The following is a 19,386-nucleotide window of genomic DNA, read 5'->3' on the forward strand; positions in this document are numbered from 1 at the left end:
GAGGTGACAGTATTATTATTCCCATTATACAAGAGCGAACGTGGAGGCACTGAGAGGTAACGTAACCTGTCCAGGTTACCCAGCCAGGAATGTGTAAACCAGGCGGTCTGGCTCCCAGGCCTGTTCTGGGTGGTGAGTGAGGGGCATGTGGAATTGAGGCAGTGGGAACCAACTCCTGAGAGCCCTCTGCAGTGACCCAGGCACAAGCCAGAGCTTGGGAAGTTACTGGTTTGGTTTGAAATCACTCCAGGGATTTGGCACCAGAAATGACCCAGGGCCCTGCCTGCCTGGGAAAATGTCTTTTTTTCTTTCTAGACCTCTCATGGCCAGGGTCCAGGGGTTCAGGCTCTAGTATAATGGCTGGAATCTGTTGATGAAATACTTTTAGTGGTCTCTTGTTTGGACAAGAGTAGCTTTTAATGTGAAGGGGGTACTTGAATTTGTTGTAAAACTAATGGTAGCCTTTAAGAGCTGGCATTAAGGATTAATTTAATTAAATTAAGATTTTGTAAAAATCCCCTTCATTGTCAGGGCCCATCCGCTGGTCACTGGACTACTGCCTTTATTTCTTCCACAAAGTTAAAAAATGGAAAAGCGAATGCCTTTCAGAGAATCCATTGCCTTTTCGTTTCCTTTGAAGGTAATTTTTTCTTGCAGACTGTATACATGTTTGGGGGACACCCTGTATTTATTGCTTGATTGTATTCTATTTGTTTTCTGGCCACACCATTTGTAGTTATTTAAAATAATATCTGCTTGTATTCTGTGCATTTCTATAGTTCTGCTGACATAGTCTCTAAGTCTACGGACAGTTAGTTAATAACTGTTTTGCTATGAAGGATGCTTTTAATGTCCCTTACCATGAATTTTGGGACTGAAAAAGGCAGCATTAAATTAATGAGAATTAGCGATGACTCTCTTTTGGCTAACCGAAGACCAGTGTAACTTCTTATCAGCGCTTCCTTTCTGCCTGAGAGGACCAGTGCTCCCAAATGGGTTGATAGGATTCCCATGAAAAGGAAAGAACTCATTTCTGTTTGTGTGTAGCCTGACGAGGGCAAGTGCATCATATCTGTCAGGCTCACTGGCAAACGGGAAGGAGTGCCTCAGATCCGCATTGCTTCCTTTGTAGATATCAAATGGGGGCCTTCCCCCCTTTCTCCGTGGCTGGGCCACACACTCTTTCCATCTTTTCAGGACTTTCCTTTTGGAGGCCTTTACTTCTTACGTCTCTGATTTCCACCTTTCACTGTTCTTTGTCACGTAAGCACCTCATGACTGACTTGGCTTCTCCATCTTATAATAGTCTGACTTCCATCCTTCCAATTACCATCAACCTTTTGGAATGTAGCCCATAGGAAGTCCCTATTCTTTCTTCTTTTACTCCCAAAAAGTAGAGCTTCTTCACCTCTCCCCTACTTTGCCCTATCCAAGGTCACCTGCTTATGGATTCCTCTGGGCTTTTTCTAGTCTGCCCTTATTTTATTGATCGGCTTCTGTGTCATAGCATTTCTCTGCTGCTTTTCTGTCCTCGCTGGCCAGTCCTTAGTTGTGTTCTCTGACTCCCTGTTCTCATAGAAGCTGTGGGGGCATAATGAAGAGCACAGACTTTGGAGTCAGAGAGACCTGGCTTTGAACCTCAACGCTGTCATCACCAGCTATGTGACCTTGGGCAGTGCTTAACTTTGAGCTTCAGTTTCTTCATTGGTAAAATGGGGTGATATTACTTCCCTGAGAAGTTGTCGTAAGGATGAGAAGGACATATAGGTATAGGTTCTAATATGGTGACTGGCATTTTATTAACTCTCTTCTCTTTGTAGTTGTTAATAATATGGCTTTTATGCAAGTTTACTGAGGCATCCTCATTTCCTTTGGAGCAGCCAGCTTGCATTCTGTACAGTGAATTCGGAACTGTGTCAAGCTTCTGTTTCCCAACCTCCAGACTCCTGTTTTTACCGTGTGCTAGTTTTCTTTACCTGGATGCCCCATGTAATCCAAGAGTCAACATTATTCAAGCAGTGCTCAGCCAGCGATTACTTCCTTGCTCAGGTTAACAGAATCTCAATCCTCACAGCAGCTCTGAAGGGGCAGGTTCCCTCCCTCCCTTGTTTCCATCCAACCAGTGTGCACTGAGCCCTCTATCATGGGCCATTTACTGCTCTTTGCACCGAGGATGCAACAAAAAGCAAGGAAGGCTGGTCTGAAGCATGAGGAGAGGGTCCGTTTTAAGGAAGTGTGATGGGTACTCTGATGGTGAAGAACACAGTGCGGTGGGAGCATTTCAAAGGGCCTCAGCAGAGGCGGGATGAAGTCGTGGGCCAAGTTTAAATTCTACTTCTTCCCCCCCCACCCCATTTCCAATAGATCCTGTCAAGTCTACTTATGAAATAACATATTCCCTTCTCTTCTTCTCTATTCCCACGGCACATGTTTCATTCAATCCAAGTATTCCAGGCAACTAGTTTTAGCTGACATTCGTAAGGGTTTTCTAGATCTGTTTCTAGTTCGCCTGCCTTCTCTCCAGTCAGTCTTCTAGCAGCTGTCAAGGTCACTCCCTGGAGCACAGATCTGATCATATCTCTCCCTTTCTTAAAACTCTTTTTTGGCTATACCGGTCAGGATTCACTATAGGAAACAGAGGCCACTCTGGGTATTTTAATCAGGAAAGCATCTAACATGGGGGTAGGGATTAGAAAATCAGAGCAGGGTTAGAGAAGCAGGCACAGGAAGAAGGGGCTACCTCTCAGGTCTCTATTAGAAGCCTGGAGTTCAAGAACTTCTGCCAATGCTGTTATTCATGAACCAGGAAGCCAATGACCCCACTGCTCCTCCACCGCCTGTCCCCACCCAGAGCGATGACGGATCTCGGAATGGTGCTGCAGAAAAACCTCACACCCCCATGATCTTACTCGTCAGAGCGGAAAGCAGCCAGAAGAGGTCAGGAAGATGGTTTCTGCATCCCTTTCACCTTCCAAACCTCATGCAAATGCACCGAATTAGTGTAACCTGATTGTCCTTCAGAGTCCCAGCTTCAAGGAGTCTGATAACGGTAGGTGCGTGTTTGTCGGCCTCTGTGTGAGAAGGGAGACTAAAATAAATGAGGAGTCAGGTGTGAGCAAGGCACCCTTGGCATCCCTCTCACCAGGCTCTCTGATGTGTGTTGTTTTGCTACTGCTCATCACATTTTGCTGAACTCCCTGTCTTCCACCATCTACAACATCTGTCACTGGCAGGTGCTAACCCGATATTTGTCGAAGGTATGAATGAACAAGCGGATTCACTCCTGACCCAGTTCTCTCTTACCTTCTGGCCATAACTTGAGCAGGAATGACCTTCCTCTACCTGCCGCCTTGTGAACTTCGGGGAAGCAGTGACTGTTTCCACTGAGGTGCCCCTCCTTCCTCACCACTGTCTCCTGTTCTCCAGACCCAGCAACTCCAGTTCTCTTCTCCTATAAAGACATCCCTTTCACTCTCTCTCTCATTTCCTTGCAATTTCAGTTGAAATGTGGTAATTGATAGGTGTACGTAAATGTTCTGTAGCTGCTTTTGTCCTTACTCATGCATAAAGACATGCATGCTATTTTTTAAATATAAACAAATGTACTTTTCTGTTTTAGTGCTAGGGAGTTATACAGCATAGATCTAGAAGGAGAGGAGCCTCAGAAGGAAAGAAGAATTTTCTCTCTAATTTTTTAGGGGAATTTACAATATCTTCACAGTGCTCTGGTTTGCTAGACCCTGACCATGAAAATTGGATCAGCAAAATATTCCAGCCAGTATAAAACTCATAGTTTGGGTTCTGAGGTGTAAAACCAGGGCCATGTGAATTGTCTGTGTGTATGTCACAGTGATTTTCTTAGAACTTAACTTTGTTTTGTGTGGGGTATGGGAGTCCTTTGTTTTAAGACGTATCTATTTCATATGACAACTGAAATTTGTAAAAAAAAAAAATTATTATCTGGTCTACAGGGAAATTCAGATTTTTTTTTTGTATTTAAATAGAGTGTTTTATAGAACAGTTTTAGGGTCCCAACAAAATTAAAAGCACAGAGAATTTCCATATACCACTCCCCCACACCCACAGCCTCCCCCATATCCTCCAGCAGAGTGGTATATTTATCATAACTGAAGAACCTGCACTGATACATTATCACTCAGAGTCCATAATTTATATTAGGGATTACTATTCTTTGTGTTATACATATGTCTATGGGTTTTGACAAATGTATAATGTCCTGTGTCCACCATTATAAAATTCTACAGAGTGGTTTCACTGCCCTAAAATTCCTGTGTCCTGCCTGTCATCCCTCACTCCTCTCCCAATCCCAGGCAACCTCTGACCTGTCTCCACAGTTGTGCTTTTTCCAGAATGTCATATGGTTGGAATCATATGTATGTAGGCCTTTCAGACGGTAATACACATTTAGGATTCCTCTGTGCCTTTTCATGGACTTGATAGCTCATTTCTGTTTAGCACTGAATAATGTTTAATTGTCTGGGTATACTGCAGTGTATCCATTCACCTACTAAAGGACATCTTGGCTGCTGCCAAGTTTTGGCAACTATGAATAAAGCTGCTCTAATCCTTCATATGCAGGTTTTTGTGTGTTTGTAAGTTTTCATCTCCTTTGGGTAAATGCCAAAGAGTGCCGGACTACATGGTAAGAGCTTCAGAGTATATTTTGTTTTGTAAGGAAACACTAAACTGTCTTCTAAAATAGCTGTATGACTTTTACATTCCCACCAGTGATAGATTATTTTTTTTTGTTAGAGGTTCAAGGGACTTCTTAAAAATTCATAAAGGAAAAATCCATGCTTACAAAGGTGTAGAGCGGTCAGTGTATGGCCTAGTTTCATTTCACCCAAATAAAAGCATGTCACAGTCCTTTAAAATGCTCATTCTGTTTTCTCCTCTGAGCTCAAATAATAGAACTCAATTTTGGTTGCAGAAAAGTGAGACAAAATTATGCATTGTAGCTAATTTCCTGTGAGGTGGGGGAGTGGCCAAGGAAGTTAGATAATCCTCTGACTGGTGTGGAGGATCCATTGTAAGCCCTGGGTCTTGCCAACTCTCCTCAAGCCACACCCCTTCTTTTATAATAGTGCCTATATGTTGGGCAGAGCACTGGGTTTCTAAGGAACTCCCACAGCCTATGGGTAGCCCCGCTTTTTTTTTTAAAAAAAAAATATTTCTATTGATTTTTTTTAAGGGAGAGGGGATAGAGAGATAGAAATATTGATGTAAGAAACATTATCGATTGACTGCCTCCTGCACACCCCCTACTGGGGATCGAGCCCACAACCTGGGCCTGTGCTCCGACTAGGACCGGTAGCCTCTTGCTTGGGTTCATGGATTCATGGGCTGGGCCAGTATCCCTGCTCTTAACAGTGGAATTTTGCACTTAGAAGGACAGGGCTCTTCCCCCTCAAAATTGAAATGCTGGTGAGACATCTCTAGGAAGCCCCATCTGTCTTGAGAGAATCAATACCCTTTGCTCTGCCAGGCAATTCAAAGTAGAAAGTATGTTTGGAATCTTTATTTTCCCTAAGGTGCCTCAATTAGTTGGGTTACCATTAAAAGCTGGGAGGTTCAGGGGATGAATCTTTGTGGAGTAAATTAATGCTTATGGTGATTTATAATCTCAAGGAGGAGAATTTTTAGATTTAATTTTTTTAAATGAGCTAATTAGAAATCAGCTCAGAAGGATTTCTAAATTCCTTGAATTGAAGGATCTATTTTTTGCCAATTCTATTAAAACCAACTCTGCATATATATATTGAGCATCCATATGTGCCAGGCATTGTAATAAGCTGAGAAGTTAGACAGATAGGTATGACACTCTACTATCCCTCAGGGAATAGTCTTGTAAGACTTTCTATAACCATGCATTTGAGTGTCTCCAGGGGGAGTTTGTTTCTGGGGATGCAAAAGTGAGTAAAACTCAGGACTAGAACTTTCCAGTTATAATACTGTGTGATCAGTGCCATGACTTGGCGATGGTTAACTCTATTATAGAGAGTGATTGTCAGGAAATGCTTCCAAGAGGAGGGAGATGCTTGAGTTGGGTCTTGGAGAATGAGGCAGGGATAAGACATTCTAAGTAATAGAAAAGCTTTTGCCAGGTCCCTGAAATTAGCAGCTTGGCAGGTTCCGAGTATTAGGACATGGATAAATGGGAGGACCCCAGTGGGGTATAATAGCAAAAGGAAAGGTAGGAGGACAGTCACGGGGGGCTCTCGTGATAGCTTAAGGGTGCCCTTCCTTCTGCATGTGGTAAGAAGCAGAGAATAGTTTTTAGTGGGAGAGGATATGATGGTGTTTTCATTTAAAAAACGGTAGGTAGCTGGGAGTGATGGATTGGACAGAGAGAGACTCAAGGTAGGGAGATTGCTTCTGGGACTATCACATTAGCCCAGGGAGAATTGGTGGCTAGATTTGGGCAGTGGATGGAAGGAAAAAGAAATACTCAGGAGGTGATATGGATAAGATGAGTTAAAGTAAAGATGACACTGACATCTCTAGATACCCTAAAAAGTGGCCTAAACAGTCTTCTATGTAAGAGTCCAATAAATGTCATTTTCTTTGGGCAACAGAGTAGATAATGATGTTCTTAAACAGGAAAAAAGAAAGCCAGAGGAAGAACAGGCTTAGGAGAAAAATGTGTGTTCAATGTTCGGTCTAGAATGTTCTTTCTTTTTTTTAAAAAAAAAGTTACCTGTTTGCTATTTCCTGCCAATGACAAATTCAGGACTCTTTGGTAGACTGGCATGCTATTGCTAATTTGAAAATACTCTAATTGAAAACTATGTCCTTCCAGATGACGACGAGAAAGTAACCTTCATACATTATAAAGGATTGCCATGGTTATTTATTTATCAGGCCTCCTCTCAGGCTGGGCTAATCAGAAAACAGGGATGGCATGGTCAGGCTCAGGGGGAATTCTGGATCTCGCTTTCCAGACAGCTCCCTGGGAGGAAGGAGAAATTGTCTAGAGTCCTGGGCTCCTGATCCTCTGAAACCATTTGTTCCCTTGATGCTTCAGAGATCAAGGACCTTGTCAATTTCTTCTGAAGATCAGCTTGGAATAGAGCAATTTTAACACAAAATGTGAAATAAAGATCGAGTAAACCTCCTGATTTATTAAATAAACATAACCTACCATATTTGCTCAGTATTTCAGTCCTGGTTATGTAGATGAGGGTCAGCTTGCCATTCTCGGTAATCCCTGTTTCTAATGAGGGCAGGAGTTGGCATGTTACTGATAGGTGATCCTTGTCCCTGATCACATTTTTAATGTCTGTTACTGAGTGTTACACATTATTAAGTATCTATATAAATTTGAACATTGTGGTACTCCCTGTTTTCATCCCCCTTCAGTAGTTAAGGATAATTGAAACTTTGTGCAGATGTAAAGAACATGGGAACAACTATAAAACTTTGATCATGCAGTAAATACTCAAGAATGTCGACCAAGTATATATTATGTTCTGGACACTATTTTAGTCTCTGGGCACAATGAGAAGCACAAATAAAAAATTCAGTAGTTAAGGATAATTGAAACTTTGTGCAGATGTAAAGAACATGGGAACAACTATAATGTTTTTCATTATCCCCAAATGAGTGAGATCATGTGGTATTTTTCTTTCATTGACTGGCTTATTTCACTTAGCATAATGTTCTCTAATTCCATCCAGGTTGCTACAAATGGTAAGAATTCCTTCTTTTTTATGGCAGCATAGTATTCCATTGTGTAGATGTACCATAGTTTTCTGATCTAGTCATCTGCTGATTGGCACCTAGGCTGTTTACAAATCTTAGCTATTGTAAATTGTGCTGCTATGAACATAGGGGTGCATATATCCTTTCTGATTGGTGTATAGTTTCTTAGGATATATTCCTAGGAGTGGGATTACTGGGTCAAATGGGAGTTCCATTTTCAGTTTTTTGAGGAAACTCCATACTGTTCTCCACAGTGGCTGCCCCAGTCTGCATTCCCACCAGCAGTGCACAAGGGTTCCTTTTTCTCTGCATCCTCGCCAACATTTGTCGTTTGTTGATTTGTTGATGATAGCCATTTTGACAGGTGTGAGATGGTATCACATTGTCATTTTGATTTGCATCTCTCGGATAATTAGTGACTTTGAGCATGTTTTCATGTGTCTCTTGGCCTTCCTTCTGTCTTCTTTTGAAAAGATTCTATTTAGGTCCGTTGCCCATTTTTTTATTGGATCATTTATCTTCCTTTTATTAAGTTGTATAAGCTGCCTGTAGATGTTGGAGATTAAACCTTTATCAGTGATAACATTTGCAAATACGTTCTCCCATACAGTGGGGTTTCTTGTTGTTTTGTTGATGGTTTCTTTTGCTGTGCAAAAGCTTTTTATTTTGATGTAGTCCCATTTGTTTATTTTCTCTTTGGCTTCCATTGCCCTAGGGGCAGTATCAGTGAAGAAGTTCTTTTGGCATATGTCTGAGATTTTGCTGCCTGTGGATTCCTCTAGTATTTTTATGGTTTCCCATCTTATGTTTAAGTCCTGTATCCATTTTGAGTTTATTTTTGTGTATGGTGTAAGTTGGTGATCTAGTTTCATTTTTTGCATGTATCTGTCCAATTTCCCGAATACCATTTATTGAAGAGACTGTCTTGACTCCATTGTATGTTCATGCCTCCTTTGTCAAATATTAATTGCGCATAGTGGTTTGGGTCGATATCTGGATTCTCTATTCTATTCCATTGATCTATATGTCTGTTCTTGTGCCAGTACCAGGCTGTTTTTGAGGACAGTGGCTTTGTAATACAGCTTGAAATCTGGTATTGAGATCCCTCCTACTTTATTCTTCTTTCTCAGGATTGCTGTGGCTATTCGGGGTCTTTTTTTAATTCCAGATGAATTTTTGGGGAGTTCTTTCCAGGTCTGTGAAATATGCCGTTGGTATTTTAATGGGGAGTGCATTGAATCTATAGATTGCTTTGGGTAGTATGGACATTTTAATGATGTTGATTCTACCAATCCAGGAACATGGTATGTTCTTCCATCTGTTTATGTCTTCCTCTATCTCTTTTTTCAGTGTCCTGTAGTTTTCTGCATATAGGTCTTTTACCTCCTTAGTTAAGTTTATTCCTAGGTATCTTAATTTTTTTTGTGCAATGGTAAATGGGATTGCTTTTTTAGTCTCTCTTTCTGTAAGTTCACTATTGGAGTATAGAAATGCCACAGATTTCTTGGCGTTAATTTTGTATCCTGCTACATTGCCGAATTCATTTATTAAGTCTGTTAGTTGTTTTTTTTTAAATATATTTTATTGATATTTTACAGAGAGGAAGGGAGAGGGATAGAGAGTTAGAAACATCGATGAGAGAGAAACATTGATCAGCTGCCTCCTGCACACCCCCTACTGGGGATGTGCCTGAAACCAAGGTACATGCCCTTGACCAGAATTGAACCTGGGACCTTTCAGTCCGCAGGCTGATGTTCTATCCACTGAGCCAAACCGGTTAGGGCAAGTCTGTTAGTTTTTTGATGGAGTCTTTTGGGGTTTTTATGTACAATATCATGTCATCTGCAAATAAGGACAGCTTTACTTCTTCGTTTCCAATTTGGATGCCTTTTATTTCTTCTTCTTGTCTGATTGCAATGGCCAATACTTCCAGTACTATGTCAAACAGGAGTGGTGAGAGTGGGCATCCCTGTCTTGTTCCTGTTTTTAGGGGAAATGGTTTTAGTTTTTGCCCATTGAGTATGATGTTAGCTGTGGGTTTATCATATATAGCTTTTATTATGTTGAGGTATGATCCTTCTATTCCCACCTTGTTGAGAGTTTTTATCAAGAAAGGGTGTTGGATTTTGTCAAATGCTTTTTCTGCATCAATTGATATGACTGTGATTTTTATCTCTCAATTTGTTTATGTGATGTATCACGTTTATTGATTTGCGGATATTGTACCATCCTTGCATTCCTGGGATAAATTCTACATGGTGTATGGTCTTTCTGATGTAGTGCTGGATCCGATTTGCTAACATTTTGTTGAGGATTTTGGCATCTACGTTCATGAGGGATATTGGCCTGTAATTCTCTTTCCTTGTGTTGTCTTTATCTGGTTTTGTTATTAAGGTGATGCTGGCTTCATAGAAGGAGCTTGGAAGTGTTCCTTCCTCTTGAATTTTTTGGAATAGTCTGAGGAGGATAGGTTTTAGTTCTCAAGGAATTGTTTTTGACAAGCTGTGCCAGGATCTAAGGAAAAGGGTGGGGCAGAGGAAACAGATACAGACCCTGGGGTGGGAATGAGCTCTTTGAGTTCAAGATACAGAAGGAGGGCAATGGTTGGAGGGTATGTAGATATTCTAGAGACAGGGAAAAATGGCTGCCTTTTGCCAAACAGTCTTGGAATGCTATTAGAGACTCAGAAATATAATTGATGTATATCTACTACATACAGATGTATACCTCATCTCATTCAGCAATGTAATGAGGTAGGCATTGTTACTTTTAGAAAATGGAAGTAACCAGATCTCAGACCAGTCCTATATAGCTAGGAAGTAGCAGAGCTTGGACCTAAGTCAGGGCCTCCTACTTTTCCATCCCTCCCCCAACTGCAGACAGCAGAATGGAAGCAAGGCAATTGGAATGACTAAATGCTGAGTCACTGGCCTCCTAGGCTGGCTTTAATGAATTGTGGGATGGCTTTGATGGGATGTTAACAACAATGACTGTCAAACAATGATGACAACCATGGTAGTCATTGTGCCGATACCACATGCTTTTATAGTTTGTAAATTACTTTGCAGGGTCTTATTTGTGGCCCAGAAGAGCCCTCAAAGGTAAGCAGGACAGGTTTTACTTTTCTCACTTAAGAGATTACCTGGGGTGACACTGGGAACAGGGCTAGAACATGGCTCTTCTGATTCTAATTGAGGGCTCTCTCCTCAAACCACAGAAACTCCAGATTGAAGGAGGAGATGCTTATGACTCATAAGCTTGTAGTCCTCCAGCCTGCCAGAAGACAGATTTGTACTTTCCTCAAAGTGCTTTTCACTGAAGAAGAGGCATAAAAGATGGACTCATTCATCATGTATTTACTGAGCAACTGTTGTATGCCAGACGCTGGGAATATCACAGGATTCCAATTAAGTAGGTTGGAAGGTACTAACATAACATAGTGCTGTTTGCACTGTAATATAAGCCAAGAAAAAAAAATACTATAGGAATACAGAGGAAGATGTGATTAAGTATTACTTTGGGGAATTCAGGGAAGGCCTTCCCAAGAAGATGACCGAAAAACTGGGCCTTAAAGGATGAATAGCAGGGTTTTCCCAGGGAGACAAAAAGCAAGAAAGGTTTAGGAAAAAGAGATGATTACAATAGAAGAATATGGTGTCTTTGGGAATAGTAAGTAAGTGTGTGTTTGAAGAGAATGGGGTGTATAGGAAGTAATGGTGGGAAATGATGCTGGCAGGCAGAAGTCTGATTGTGGGGGGCTTTGGATGCCAGGCTCAGGAGGAGCTGTATTTGGCCTTACCATCCCAGTCTTGTCAGCAAGAAAATGGCATGATTATATTTGCTGTGTTTTCGAAAGCAAATGTTGTTGGCAAGGGGGGGGGGGGTTGGATTGAATCAGGGGAAAGTCTAGATTCTGGAAGCTACTGTAATAATTGAGGAGAAAGAACAAGGCTCTGAATGGGTTGTAGTCCCTAGTTATGTCTTGAGGAGAAATGTGGCAATGATGCTGATGAGACTGAAGGACTAATTGGATGTAGAGACACACCAACTGGATTTTGGATGCACACACTAGTTTTCCATTTGCATCTACACACACACACACTCTGTCTGTCTCTCTCTCTCTCTCTCTCTCTCTCTCTCTCTCTCTCTCTCTCTCTCTCTCTCGTGCGCTCCGTATTTTGGTTTCCTCAGACTCAGCTCAATTTCTGCCTGACTCTTCAAGCTGGCCATTGATTTATTTTTCTAGCCTCAAAAACAGGAGAAAAAGTTATAGGTCTGTGTTCTTATTCTTTCTTTATGATTTGATCTTTGATGATCCCGTAGGATTCTTCAGGTTGAGAAATGCTGAGAGCAAACGAATTTTTGAAGACGTGGATGCTATGGCTATATGTATGTGCTGCAGGTAACTTACCTTTTATGTATCTGGAACTGTTGCATAGAAGAGAGCCCGCCTACTAAGTATTTTGGGGAAATTATTCTTAGCCAGTGACCTCTGGTAAGGAAAGAGTAACAGCGCATCCTGTGCTCTCTTCATTTCAGTCCTCCCCCTGAATGCTGATGGAGAATGTACATGGTAGCTAAGGAACCATAGTGTTATGGTGATCTGGAAAAGAGGTGTGTCTTTATGTTTTCTCTTCAGGCTCTTTACGGAAAGTAGAAACCAGTTCCATTGTTGAAAGACTGAGCTTTAACACATTGCGGACCAGTAGTTTTATTGCTAGCTTTACCCAGCCAGTGACCAGATAAGTTTCTATTGAACGAGTACAAAAAACGTTTTACATAAATGTTAAAGGCACGCTTTACAAGTAAATACCCATTGCACTTTGAAGTTCTTTATTACATGTTCTTACAAGCTAATACCTTTTTAAAGTATGATACTTTGTAAAACACTGTAATATGAAGCGAGAATTCTCGTGATCCGTCTTAAGAATCATTGGCTTTCAGACTGCATAAAGCTCAGTCAGCAAGAGGCTCTGAAGCACATTTCCTGAAAAAGCTATCTTTTTTTTTTTTTTCCCCTAAACAAATGGCAGGTATAGCCACATCATTCAGAGAACTTTGGAGTCTTGAAAGGCCTTAAATCATGCTGCTGTAGAATTTTCGCCAGAGGCACTTGGCCATTCACATAGCCATCTAACAATTAGCTATTGAGAACCCGTGAGGCATTAGGTACCTGAGACCCACCAGTGAGTAAAAAACGGTCCTCCAAACTGTCCCACGTTTAATCGACCTGGGTAAATATTTTGTGCTTTACAGAGATTAATTGGTGTTTGTTGCTGTCTGAAACATGAGGTGTTTTCTATCCTCTCTTGAGGAGGGAGGAGTGGAGGAGTCGCCAAACTTTAAAAATTAATTACATTTGAGGAAGTGACCGGAATGCCTGCTTTCATTGACGGGTTGTTATATAATTTAATTATTTAACCTATTAAGTAATTTATAATTCTGCAGGTTTATCACTTTCATGCTTCACTTTCACCCGATATATTCAAGGTATTGAATCCGTTCCGCAAACAGTATTAATCTCAATTACTTTGGGAGCTTGAAATCATATTCCCTTATTAAATATAGTCTTTGTTATGCTGGCCATGTTTTTGCAGGGTCAGAAACTGATGATGCTGATAAAAGCAAACATTGAGTTAAAAACCCTTTTCATGTTTCAATTAGATTAAAAAAATGATTTGTGCATTTATATTTCCCAAATGGTTTTGATGATGAGAAAACACCTTATTAGGCTAAATTGGAACTTTGAGTCCAAAGTCCAACCTCATGGTTTGGTTTTATCTGCGGGACATTAAAATAGCAAAACATTTTCTGTCTTGGCAAGCACCACAGTGCTGAAATTTTGGGGGAAAAAAATTTAAATTTGTCCTTGAGACTATCTTGAAGGAAGGGCCGGCCACTCATCTCTGTACCCCTGACACATAGTGGGTGCCCTTTCAATGTTTGCTCACTGGAGTTGCACCGAAGTGAACACTAACACAGAATTTGAGACTCAGGCTCCCAGACTTTCCTGGTTAATGTACATAGGACTGCCCTGACACCGCATCCTTTCCTAGTTGCAAAAATTTAACTTTATTACATTCATCTTTGACGCGGAACATTTTAACGGCCTCCTGCTGGGACGCCCTTGGGTGCTGAGTTAACTGTTCCCTGGGAACCTCGCCCTGGTTTTTTTTTTTTTTTTTAATATTTTATTGATTTTTTACAGAGAGAAAGGGAGAGGGATAGAGAGCTAGAAACATCGATGAGAGAGAAACATCGATCAGCTGCCTCCTGCACACTCCCTACTGGGGTTGTGCCTGCAACCCAGGTACATGCCCTTGACCGGAATCGAACCTGGGACCCTTCAGTCCGCAGGCCGACGCTCTATCCACTGAGCCAAACCGGTCAGGGCAATCGCCCTGGTTTTAAGCTGTGGTATCCAGGCTCCCCAGAGTGAGCTTGCCTCTGCGTAGACATCACAACCCAATGTCCAGATGATACTTCATCTTGGAGGTAAAAGCAGAGAACTAAAATGAAAAAACCATGTCATGGAAGTCACCTGAAAAACAAACTCAGGGATATTTGTATTTTCCTATTAACTCTTGGCTAGCACAAGGGAATTATAACCTTTCCTGCAAAGATAAGCAGGTGACCCAGGCCCTGGCTAATGTTGCTAAGTGATCAGAGCACTCGCCTGCACACCCAAAGGGTCTCAGATTCGATTCCAATCAAGGGCAGGTTACCTGGGTTGCAGACTCAATCCCAGACCCCGGTCGGGGCCCATACAGGAGGCAACCAATTGCTGTATCTCTCTTACACTCCGCCCCCTTCCCGTCTCTAAAAGTCAATGGGGAAAATATCCTTGGGTGATGATTAACAAAACAAAACACAACACACACACACACAAATAACAGGTGATCCAGGACAATCTCTCCAAGTTAAAAAAAAAAATAAAAAGTTCTGATGTTTTACTGTGGATTCCAATTCGACTGGCATTTAACTTTAGAACTTACTTCCCCAATTTAATCATCACCTAACTCTAAGTAATTAATATAGGTACTAAGTGTATAGGTTTCATATTAAAACAGAATGGGGGGAAAAGGCAAGTGGGAGGAGTGTAAAATTCCTCATTATCCTTCAGTCACCAGTGTGGGATTTCTCCTCTGCTGCTTCCCTTAGTCTAGCTCAGACTTTCTCAAACTTCAGTGGCACTGCGAAGTTTACAGGGTTGTTTATCCAGAACCACATAGTCTGTGTCTTACGGGTGAGTTCAGAGACCTCAGAGGAAAATGTTCGCTATCTTTATAAACTCATCCTGAACATATTGCCCAAGAAAATGAATGAACAGAGATGCAAATTTCTGGAGAGACCCTTAACCTTTTCTGTCTAAATTTCTCACTTGTGAAATAAGGGAGGCCGGTCCCTGGTCATGTCATCCTGCGCTTGGGGCAAAGTGCCATTGCTGTCCTCGTGGTGACCTCCCTGGGCACATGAGCGGGGCTGTCTGGTCTGTGAGAGGCCATCGCCATCATTTAGAGTGGGTTTCAGGTCGGCTTCTGATCCAGATGCTGTGGGGTGTGTAGGAAAAACTTCCCGAGTGGCCGGTGTAACTATGGGGCATTGCTTCTTGTTTTTAATAACAAGCAGATCTTGTCAGCAACTGAGTGGAAGGTAAATTGCCCATCTTTCTAAACTTAGGTGGAGGCAGGGGGCTGGCTGTTCTGCCTCTCAGAACCGGCTGTCATCGGCGGCTGCTCTGGTGCACACTGACACGGCCCCCTGGCTGGGCTGATTGGTCGCTGGCAATAACTGATGTGGAATACTGATATTCTCGCTGGCAGTTCCTTCCACCCCAAAGAGGCTCCTCTTCTCGCCTTCCTGACCCCAACCCGGTGCGCTGCTCAGCCTCCCCAGACCTTGCCGCCCCTGCACCCGGGGGAGGACCAGTCCTGGGCGTGATGCTCTGAGGCTGCTGAAATCTGCCAGGCTGCTTTCACTCCGGCTCGCTCTCCAGAGAGTCCTGTTCCAGACTTCTCAGGGTTTTTACAGCACGGACAACTGTATGCGGGCCCCTGGGGAGGCTGAAAAGGACTCGTGTGTGGTGGTTTTATCGCCTTTCATCACTTTGCTGGCCGCATCCCCAGCCCTGCCTGGAGCTTGATGGTGGATTTCTTTTCCTGCCTGAGCCGCTGAGGAAGGATCCCTTCTCCTTCTGTTGACTCTTTCTATTTTTATGGTAAGTGCTTGCCTTGAATGAGCTGGTCTGCGGCAGTGAACCGAATGCTCTCGCTCGCTCTCGCTGGCTCACTCTCCCCAGCTCAGCTTGGTGACCTTCTCTCTGCGGCCCCCCTGTTTACATGCATCCATGTCAGGGGAGCTCCCTAAAATGCCAGGAGTCGTTTGTCCGGATCGCCTGCCTCTGGATTTTTATTCTTTGCCCTAAACCCCAGCTCTGGGGCTGTGATGGAAACATAAGCACTTCTCTCTCTTTGTCCTTGAAGCGGCAGCTGGGGAAATGTGTTCGGGATGGTGAATTGCAGCAGTGTGCAGGGGATCTGTGGAGGGGGCTCTGGCATATTTGGGCAAGATGAATTCTTGGCGTCTGGAGGGGCACTCTCTGGGAATCCGGAAGGCTTGGGGCTGATCCACCCACGGAGCAAACTCTTCCATCTTTCTGGGTGAAGGCGAGCACATGCATGAGTGATGTCGGAGTCCGCTGCGGGCAGTGGTGCTTTGCCCACCTGCCGGTGGGTCCAGGATGGCCCTGGATATTGTGGCTTGCACAACTTGGGCAGTAACATTGGCGGCGGGGAGAATCCTGCACTGGCTCACGGGGGTAGACTGCATGACCTCATCGCTGCTTTCCCTGTGGAGTCTCAGGGTGCCTGTTCTGCAAACCATATTTTGCATCCTGTTCGGAGGGTGGTGTGTCAGTGACGATGGGAACCTTTTTGAGTTGACAACATAGTTTCGTCCTCCCGCTGGGAGGTAAAATGCTGTGAGAACGGCTAGACTTTTCTAAGAGAAAATAAGCAGGTTTCCAGGGAAGAACATGCGTGTTGCAGTATCCATGGGCAGATTGTTTACCCCAGGGCATTCCTCTTGGAATAGGGTTCTGATTGGTCAGCTGGTCCCCCGAGGCTTGCTGCAGAGAGTGCCACAACTTCAAGTCCATCCCTGGCTGCCTCTCGAAGCCCAAGGGAAGCCGAGAACATTTTGGTATAGTTCTCACCTTGTGGAGCCTGTGAGTGAAGGGGTCTCTCCTCACAGGGACATTTTCTTCTTCCTCTTTTATTTTATTTTATTTTATTACTTTTGGTAGCAGGTGTGTTGAATTATTTTGGTCAATGCAGCATCCCCGAGAATAAACGTCACAGTTGTCATTCTGCTTCGTTCTTTTCTCGTCTTGGGCTGGAGATGGGTCCTCTTCCCTGATTTCTAATTCTGGTCCATTTCACTCTCGGGAAGCTTCCCATTCCGTGGAATTCAGACTGTGGTTTATAAGATACTGTACTCATACATGTGATTTGGGGGGTGGGGGATGGGTAGTAAAGGAGGAAAAAACTGTGGAGTGAAATTGCTGGTCTCTCCCCCTGTTGCCTGGGAGTTTGGAATGTCAAGTTCCCTAATGTCCTGCTCATTCTCACCACTTTTCTTTCCATCACCCGTGTGGATTTTTCTTAAAATAGTGGTGATGACATATGCTTTTACCTGTTCCCTGGGTCCTGAGTAAAAACATTTGGTGTTTTAATTTTGGTGGAGGATTCTTTGCATATATGGGAGCATGCATATAAATCTCTGCAAATTCTTGCTCTTTATTTGAATGACAGTCCAGTTGCAGAGTAAAACCACAGTGGGTTAACAGCAACAGCAACAGCAACAAATTAAGATCCTTGTGGACTGCAATCTCTGAATCCTTAAACAATGTTTCAGTTACTTTCAGCATTGTTTAGCTGAGCCGTCTTAAAATCCACTCTTTCCTACCCTGATTAGGGTTCCCTGCAAGATAGTGCTTTGTCTGGCGGACTTCTCTGTTCCTTTGATGATTCTTTAATGTTTAGTTGTTTACTTTCCTTCTTAAAAATTTTTTTGGTCCAATTGCAAGGAATTTTATCAGGTGCTTGGCCACTCAGCTTGAAGCATTCATCAACTTGGGTGTCATGAAAATAGACACATATTTCACACTGTGGGCAATTTCAGATGTGACTAGGAAAGACTTCATTTTGATTAGTAGCAACTTTAGCTATGAGATTAATTCCTAGACTTGCTTTATTTTGCTGAACAACGTTGATCTCTGCAATCAGAACTGCATATATGTGTGTATGTGTGTATATATATATATATATATATATATGTATGTATATATACATACACACATATATATGCATAGACACTAATGTACTGTTTAGTTGTGACTATTTGTCCATATTTTTAATAGCTGCAGCATGCTCACTTAGAGAATAGAAGAAACATTTCTGAGATACTGAGAAATCGCTTAGCATTCTCTATCCTCTAGCTAACTTTTTTTTTTTTTCCTGGTAGGGATTTTCCCACTCCCCACACCCCTCCTCCATATAACACCTTTGGGATTTGCTTTGAATCTGGAGAGCCATTCTTCAGCCTTTCCTTGTCTCAGGGCATAGTGTCATGTTAATTTCTTTGCAGGGTCTCCAGCGGCAGCATAGAAAACTACTGCAGGAAAAATGGACAAAAGCAGTGCTGAGTGGAACCCTTAGCCTCTTGGTGTGATGAAATCACCGCAACATTTTATTTGCGCGTGCTAATTTAGCTGCTGTGCCTTGCAACTGATTTTGCCTGCAACCCTAGCAAGTCGAAGTTATTTGAAATGGTTCTAGAATCACCTCGATTGGTGTCGATGCAGTTATTCACTTTGCACATTTCTTAATGACAGCTATCATTCAAACGGTGTTCTCACTCTGTTTCTTTTCGGTTTTGTTTTTCATTTGAAACCGGCAGTTTATATTGTGAGTCACTGCTTTCCATTTTTATCCTCTTTCTTTCTGCCTTCTCTCTTTCCCACTTTGGCTATACGTGAACCTGCACATGTGTACACACGTAAACTCAGTGAAAATTGTTTGGCGATTAAGGAAGAGGTGGCTACAGCTTCTCTTTTAGCAACCAAACTCCCGTGTTCAACCTGTAATCACGTAGCTGAAAGAAGAAATCGCTGCCATTAATATAAATATAACCTCATGCTTCTGCAGACATTCCTGTCGTTGAAACTGTTTCCCATTGCTGATTGCCAGGACCAGAAATAGAATCAGTTTTGCATTTTAATTCATGACATCCTGCGTCTGTCTAGGTTGGACTGCCCTTAAATCCTGACATGTTTACTATCTAAAGGTCTTTGTGTTAAGAGGGGGAGTTTATGGGTCATACCAAGTAAAATCATTTGATTATGTGATATAACCTTTCTCTGGGAACTGAATGAACAGTATCATTAAGGATGTTGGCTGAATTTTTCTGTTGCGTTTCCCAATGCAATTAAGTCAATATATTCCCTTTATTCTCCACAAGCCTTTTTTTTTTTATTTATTTACTGAGTAAAATGAGTAATGCACAACTCCCACATAAAGTTGCTTAGAGGAAGGACCCTTCTTTAACAGAGATTCAAAACCACTCTGACACCAGCTATGGTGATCCACTTTGAAAGGAACTTGC

The 19,386-nt window shown here is 42.4% G+C and overlaps 1 protein-coding gene across 6 annotated transcripts in view; it reads left to right on the plus strand.

Annotated features, from left to right (window-relative positions):
- The window catches only part of ANO4 (anoctamin 4), a 302,354-nt gene that overhangs the window by 34,212 nt on the left and 248,756 nt on the right, over positions 1-19,386 (plus strand). The window contains exon 1 of one of the 6 annotated variants that reach the window (XM_080660956.1): positions 15,236-15,940. The exons of 4 other annotated variants lie outside the window; for them this stretch is intronic. The gene's annotated coding sequence lies outside the window, so the exon portion shown is untranslated. Of the gene's footprint in view, positions 1-15,235; positions 15,941-19,386 lie in introns of those variants that run through there. One more of the 6 variants, XM_080660957.1, reaches the window with a different exon arrangement.

This window comes from Plecotus auritus (genome assembly GCF_963455305.1).
Source record: "Plecotus auritus genome assembly, chromosome: 3".
NCBI lineage: Eukaryota > Metazoa > Chordata > Mammalia > Chiroptera > Vespertilionidae > Plecotus > Plecotus auritus.